At 33.8% G+C, this 7916-nt stretch overlaps 1 pseudogene across 1 annotated transcript; it reads left to right on the top strand.

Moving 5' to 3' along the window:
* The first annotated feature begins 1203 nt into the window (after positions 1–1203).
* On the top strand, positions 1204–6816 carry LOC143599524 (uncharacterized; annotated as a pseudogene). The gene is made up of 12 exons (XR_013147304.1): positions 1204–1239; positions 1309–1494; positions 1605–1687; positions 1775–1973; positions 2491–2612; positions 3663–3729; positions 3859–3909; positions 4008–4060; positions 4680–4891; positions 5495–5662; positions 6439–6748; positions 6792–6816. The product of XR_013147304.1 is annotated as an uncharacterized LOC143599524 (transcript).
* Positions 6817–7916: the final 1100 nt, after the last annotated feature.

The raw sequence follows: 7916 nt of genomic DNA, 5'->3' as shown, positions 1-7916 counted from the left end.
ATATTTAAACCATTAATTGCTAAATTATGAATAATTATTCTCGGTCAACATTAGTATTTATAGTAAGCCTTATGGATGGTTAGTCAAATAGTTAATCAAATAATAATTAATGATTAGTTAGAATATAGAAATTCCATAATTAAATATTTCCTTTTGTTAGGTTATTAAAAGGTTTTAAATTTAAATTTTCAGAACGGTATATATGACGAAATTCACGTTTGTGGATGACTCTTATTATTTTCTTCCTAAAGGTTTGCTTAATGATATTTATAATTATTTAAAGATAAATGTTAAATAGTAAGTATCTCGCCCAAATAAATGAGTATTTGACATGTGATGAAATAAATTTTTAATATCATATAATTTAGTAATGATAATTTCGTAAATATCATTAATTGCCTAGAAATTCCCCAAAATGAATTTAATTAGCCGGAGTCAAAATTATGAGTTTTAATTATTAACTTGAAAGATAATTATAAAAGATTCAAGATTAAAATTAAATTAAATATGAAAGAGAATAATTAAAGAGAATTAATTGTATCTTATTTAAATATATTATTGATTTATTTTATTAAAATGAAAATTAGAGAAGTGATTAATATACATGAAAGGTTTAATCAGAAGAGGAGAAATGGACTTACAGTCTATTACTTTAATAGTATAGTTAGAAAAGAATGTTTTTATGTATTTGTGTTTTGTAAGTAAAAAGTAAAATTCTATATCAGAAAAGAAATTACAGGTGCCTGCGAGAAGGTGTCAAGTAGCAAGTGTAGAAATTGGGGCGTGCCGAAAGATAGCCCACACAACCAATAAAATAAAATCATCTATCTGCTGGCTGGTTACTTGGTTGCGTCATGGCTGTCCTTCGTCCTTGTCCTTGTCCTTGTCCTTGTCCTTGTCCTCTTGTCGTCGATTTTGTAAGTACCCGCACCCACAAAATCATCTATCAGCTGAACATGTTTCATTTGTAAAAGCACATGGGCATCTGATGATTTTGTAATGAAATCATTCAACTTCAGTCAGAATAGAATACTAATCCTCATAATTACAGGGAGGTGGGTTTTCATGTAAAAAGGACTTTCATATGACCAAACACACATCTAGAATCAACTCACTCTTCTGGGAATCTAACAATCCACCCGAAACGCATCTCTCCATACACAACTTCGCTGTAACCAAGATTCATGCTAAGGTAGGTAACTAATGTGTATAATCATTTATCATTATATTATATTGTTGGCAAGGTTTTCTTTACTGTATTAATTGCCCTCACCATATATATATATATATATACACACGTACGTTTAGGAAGAGTCAGCAGCAGACACTGAAAAGGCTAAAACTGTATCAGTCTCTGTTGTCTCTTCTATTTTGGAAGTTCCATCTACCTGTTGGGATGCCTGCTGTCTCGATGCTACCGGTCCACAACAATTTAATCCCTTCCTTTCCCACGCCTTTCTTTCAAGTTTAGAGGAATCAGCTTCTGCAATAAAGGTTACAAATACTTATTATTATTATTATTATTATTATTATTATTATTATTATTATTATTTTCACCGCGTTTCATTTGCACCAACTTATAGAATCCTATTATCAATCTTCAGGAAACAGGATGGCTTCCAAGGCACATAGTTGCACAAGATGAAGATGATAATATCCTAGGCGTCATCCCACTCTATCTTAAAAGGTTGTTATTATCTGCAATGTCCTTCACATATGTTACATGAAGTTTTCTTTCATTTATCTCATATTTGTTTCTTTTCTGCAACTGCAGTCATTCATACGGTGAATATGTTTTTGACCATTCATGGGCTGATGCTTACTACCGTTATGGTTCAAGGTATTATCCAAAGTTACAATGCTGTGTGCCTTTTACTCCCGTACCTGGTCCAAGGATCTTACTGAGGAACACCTCCTTCAAAGATCAAGTGTTTGACATTTTAGTATCTGCTATGAAGGATTTGGCCATTAAGGTATTATCTTCAAACTTGGAATTACTTGAAAAAAGCTTGCTTGGCTTGATGAAAGTAGACCCAAAATTTTACTATGTATAAATTTAATGAACTTTGTAGTTTATAAATTATATAATAGTCTGTGTAAAATATAAAATTTTTAAAGAATAAACAAAAGCCTGATATGGAGCTTTTGTTGAGCTGAGCTTGAGCTTAACATATCAGCTCGTTATGTTAAACAAACTTAAGCGAGCAGAGCTTTTGACGAGGGGCTCAGCATTTCAGCTCGTTAAGATAAACAAGCCAAGCCCGAGTTACCCCAGCTCGTTTGCAGACCTACTTGGAAGTGGAACTAGCAGTCTTTTTTTTCTATCAAAAGTCTATTTCATATAAAACATAGCACTTCATTATGGTTGATGTTGTAGTGTTACTAAACGTTGATTTCACTTGGAGCGCTTTGGTAACTTCTTGTAGAAGCAATTAATGAAACTGCCATTAACTGGTTCCATTTTTTAATTTATGTATGTATTTTTAACAGTTTCAGGTTTCATCATTGCACATAACATTTGCCTCTGAAAATGAATGGCATGCATTGAAAGATAAAGGGTTTCTGCAGAGGACTGGTATGCAGTATCACTGGAAAAACCGCAACTACAGAAAGTGAGCAATGATGCACAAAATATTAGTATTTTTAAATAGACAAAATGGCAATAGACGTAACGTTCTTTAGCAAAAGAAATGATAGAAAACATCCTTTGCATTTAAAATCTATTATCACATTATGTCCTTTGACCCTAACCCAGTTAACTTTTGCCGTTAAATATGGTCATGTGCCCTGCACATGAGGTTTTTTTGGTCATTTTAGTATTGCAAATTAAAATAATTTTAAACTCTGGACCATTCACTACCACAACTTTTGATTTGTTGCAACTTTTGATTAACAACAAACTAAAAAATCAGCCCCCGGACCACCATCACCGCATCGTCAAATGACCACCACCGCACCATCGAACGACCACCACTGCACCACCGTGGGTTCTTAAACACACAATCCTCTCTATTCTCTCTCCAACTCCACCTTCACCTCCACCCAACTCTTCAAAGAAATCCAACATAGAAATTGAAGCCCACCGTCTTCATGTTGTCTCAAAAAACCACCACCGGCCAAACAAGCCACACCACCACTAGCACATATTTAACCCCACCCACCCCAAATTAGATTTTTCAAACCCAGAAAAAGGTGAAGTTGATGCAAACTTTAAAACCCTAGATCCCCAAATTAGGGTTTTTTGATGTCTACGCCCTCACCTGCAACCTCCATCGGCTCCATCTCCAACTGTAACCACCATCGGCTTCGCTTCCACATGTAAAAACCCTCGGCTCCGGCTCCCTCTCCAACCACCGCCGACTCGGGCTTAACCTGCAATCACTGTCGCTCCACCTACACCTGCAACTACCACCGGTTACATCTCCACCCTCAAGCTAGTTTTATGGCACAATGTTTAGGCTTTAAAGGCAACAAGGTTGTTGTTGTTGATTTGACGCTCCGGTGGATGAAATCGGGTTTTGGTGATGATGTTACGATCTGATTTTGTTGCCGGTACCATGAATTGAGTGTGGGATTTGATGAGCTTCTCAGTTTTTTTTGTTTTTTTTTAATTCTGGGGAATGGTATTGTTGTTTTCTACTAAATTTTCTTCACATCAACAGTTTCGATGATTTCTTGATGGACATGAAGCAAAGTAAAAGAAAAAACATTCGACAAGAATGCAAAAAGGTACATCCGTTTAATATTGTGTTATGTTATACTACTTTAAATGAAACCATGAAAGTTCTGTATGCCTAAATTTGAGCACCCGAGTGCCGCTCTGAATTGAGGTTATTTTAAAATTTCATCTTCATGCAGATACCTGCACAAAACTTGAAAATGAAAAGGCTGCGAGGTTATGAAATTAAGGTGTGATGCTACCTCTATTTCTTCTTTAAATGCTTAATCTATGGTATGATTCACATACAAGAATCTGGATCTTACTTTATTTATTTTCTTACTGACAGGCCAAGCACTGGGATACCTTTTATACATTTTACAGGAACACTACAGACAACAAGTTCAGTGCATATGACTCACTCTTCATCCATTGTGTTTGTAATCATTAAATCCATTATCCATCCCCAAAAGTAGGTGTGTAAACGAACCGAGCCTGACATTTTGTTAATTGATTTAAATACATTTTGGTTGTTTTGTATAATTTTAATTATAATTATTTATATTTAATGTATTATATATAATTTAGTTATTTTTTGCCGTAAGTTTGTATAATATAGTTATTATTTTACAAATATATATTTATTATATTAAATAAAAAGTTATATAAATAGCAGGCTTGCAAGCTGGATTGAGCTCGGGCTCATTTATTAAACAAGCTTGATTTAAGGGTCGAGCTTGTTATTGCTATGCTCAGATGGATTCTAGCTTTTAACTAGCCGATCTCTATTAGCTCAATCAGGCTTGCCTTGTTTACACCCCTACCCAGAAGAGTAATATTTAATTTCACAGTTTAGCATTAAGTTGAATATTTGATTTCTTTAATCACCCATTTTTCTATAGCTTTTGTAAATATCTATGTGTTAAGTTGTGCAAAATAATATGATGAAATTCTTTCTAAATCTTAAAGTGGCCCCCCCTTCATGTTGATTAATTTATAGTGTTTATGTTCGCGTGTACAGGTGGGGTACGGCTTATCTAACAAAAGATTTTTTTCATATTATGGGATCGAAAATGGGGGATAATGTAATGCTGATTGTTGCTGAGGAAGGAGATGAGGTTGTTGCTGGAGCTCTTAATCTTTATTGGAGGAGATACAATATACGGGCGGTTGTGGGGATGCCTACCACGAGTTTATTATCCAAGTTTGCATTTTGAAGCATGCTACTATCAGGTTTGCCTTTTAACCAAACAAAATATTTTTTGAGATTTTGAGCAAAATAATAATGCTATATTGTTTAATTAGGTTGGTTTTATTTGTTAATTTTAATAAACAAGGGTATATTGATCATTTCATGAAATAATAGCATAAACAGTCAAGGGTATTTTGGTCTCTCTATAAAAGTTAACAGAAAATTTGGATTGGGTTAGTGTGCTGGAGTTTAATTGATATGAAAATTAAACTATTGGCCTAAAAAAGTCAAGCTAGAACTAATGGACTAAAAGGGTTATTTGGATAAAACCACAAGGACTAAAATTGTATCTAACTCAAATTTTTTTAAAAGCAAAGCTGTAAACTGTAAAATAGAACTGGTTCGGGGGTGTTTGGGTGAGCTTCTAAAACTTGCTTATTTGCTATTTGTTTGTTGAAAAGCAAAAGGTGTTTGGTAAAGCAACTCCAAAAGCTTCAAAATGGAGCTTTTTAAAAGTTGCTTTTGCTTTTCAAAAAGCAAATAAGCAAAAGTCAATTTTAATAACTAGTAATGATCTAATCTGTATTTAACACATTACCATAATCTAAGTTGGTTTATCCCAATATTTTTTATTGATATTACAGGCGATAGAAGCTGCTATTGAGCTGAATCTTAACAAAGTAGAGGCGGGAGCCCAAGGTGAACACAAAATACGAGGTTATCTGCCCGTCACCACGTACAGCTGTCATTATCTTCTAGATGAAGGTTTTAGGCAAGTCATCGGCAACTTCTTGTCCCAAGAAACAGATCAGGTAACATTGTTATTTTCATGGGTGTAAACGAGCTGTGTTGGAGCTCGATTAGGCTCGAGCTTGGCTCGTTTTGAGCTCTATTTCTAAAACTAGCTCTGCCCAGAGTCGGATCTTGTATTGCATATTATTTAATTTATATACATTTTGTGATTTATTTTTTATTATTCTAATTATAATCTTTATGCATAACATAATATATATTACTTATATTTTTTCATAAATGTATATATAAATCTAATTAGTATATAAGTGTAAATTTTATATATTAAATTAGAACCATTTAAATAGCAGGCTCGTTTAGGCTCGTGAGCTAGCTCGGGCCCTTTTTTAAACAAACTTATTTTTTGGCTCAAGCTCGTTTAAGCCTTGCTCAATTTGAGCTTTTTACGAGCCGATTTTGAATACCCGCTAGCGGCTTGGCCCGTTTACACCCCTAGTTATCTTCTTAAAAGAAACTTGGTGGTGGAAAAACGGGCCGGGCTGGTTGAGCTGACTCACTGAGGCTTGTTTTTATCCAGTTTTAGAGTTTTATACATAAGTGACATGTTAAAATGGTTACAGAAAACTTGACTATATAAATAATATTTAATAATCTAGCTTTATAAAAATAATATGATTTAGGATGTCCAATGCATTCGAGCACACTTTCCACCCATTTGCAATGAGTGGGTGAGTTTGTATTGAACTGAATCATAACGAGGCTCGAGTTTGAATAAAAATGTAGTAGAGTTACATACTTGTATATTGAACTGTTTTCTGTTTTGCGATTATGTCAGGTGAAACTCGTTACACAACTCATTGCAGAGTCTGGCCCGTTTAAAGATGGGATAATTTAGGTAATAAACATGAAGAAGTTTGGAGATTTATGGCAATAGAAATAACAAGTTACAAGGTCAAATAGTTAAATGGACTTGATGCCTGGTACATGTGTAGATAGATAGATATATAGTGAATTGTAAATAGTAATGGTTATAGATATTAATCATACTACACTTCCAAATATTTGTTGATTGTAGTTTAAAGTTGCCTATTTTTTAAGATCATGTCTATATCTATTCTTACTTTTGTATTGTTTGGTTTGGTTTGGTTTGGTTTGGTTTGGTTTGGTTTGGTTGAAGTTGGGTAATAGATGGGTTGGGTAACATGTTTGGATGGGACCCACATTTTGAAGTTAACCTGGGTAATAACAGCTCAGCTCCTTACTTTTATGTTATGCTCAATAGGGAGTCGAGCTAGCTGAGCTTGATACTTCAAACCAATCACAAGTGGTGCTCATTTAGGTTAACGATTAGGGCTAATTAACAAGCTTTTATGCAGGAGCATCTTCTTATTTAAATTTTGATTTTTATTATCTTTTAATATTTTGTGTTTATCTTGTTTTCAAGTTTATCTCATTTTATTTTAGTATAAATTAGAGTTTAAGGTTATGTATTATTCAGTTTTTGATTAAGTTTATTATTAAAAGAACATTGTTCTTGGAACTTCGGTTCGATTTATCGCCTTTTGATTAATCATGAGTCTCTCGAGCCATTGATCGCTTCCGAAACTGCATCATTAACCTTTCACAAGTTTAATGCTTGCTTGAGTCGAGCAAGGTGAGCTTGGTAGTGTAAATCCATCACAAATCTACACGGATAGCTTGAAATGAACCGAAACGTCAATGATGATGTTTTTTGGCAATAAAAAGTAATATACAAAAAAAGTTATCCTGTCAACTACAAAAAGGTCAAATTACAGGGACCATGATTGTTCATGAGCCGAGTCTTCTCAAGCTCGGCCTGGCTCGAGTTTAATAATAACTAACGGTTAGATTGTTAGAACTTAAAAGAAAGAAAAATGTTTTGATTTAAATTGGACTGAATAATGATGAAGAGTTGGTTGTAAAAGATTGAATGCCTTTTATTTGCAAGTTAAACTGTTACAAGATATTTTTTTTTAAGCTAATGTCTGCCCTTTAGCAGGTAGCTTGAGATAAAACTTAAGAATTTCTTTGTGCTATCCAAATCCCCTCTTACTGTAACCCAAATCGTAAACCATTTTTAAAATTTCGTTGGTTCATGTGATAGATTGTTGTGTTTAGTAGAGTACTAGGTTATTGTTTTGTGGGCGTCACGGGTGAAAATATAGAAATCGTCTAATAAACACATATAATTTCAAAGGATAATATTTCCCGTCCTCGAAAGTAAGTTAATAGAACTTGTTTAAATTCGAAGGATAGACAAAGTCTATTAAATCAGATATTGGATATAATGAA

Source organism: Bidens hawaiensis, unplaced genomic scaffold (assembly GCF_021521415.1).
Source record: "Bidens hawaiensis isolate Kalapana, Puna unplaced genomic scaffold, B.hawaiensis_p1.1 tig00052306_1, whole genome shotgun sequence".
NCBI classification, from domain to species: domain Eukaryota; kingdom Viridiplantae; phylum Streptophyta; class Magnoliopsida; order Asterales; family Asteraceae; genus Bidens; species Bidens hawaiensis.
The sequence above is the reverse complement of the archived record's forward strand: the minus strand, read 5'-3'. Positions and strand labels throughout refer to the sequence as shown.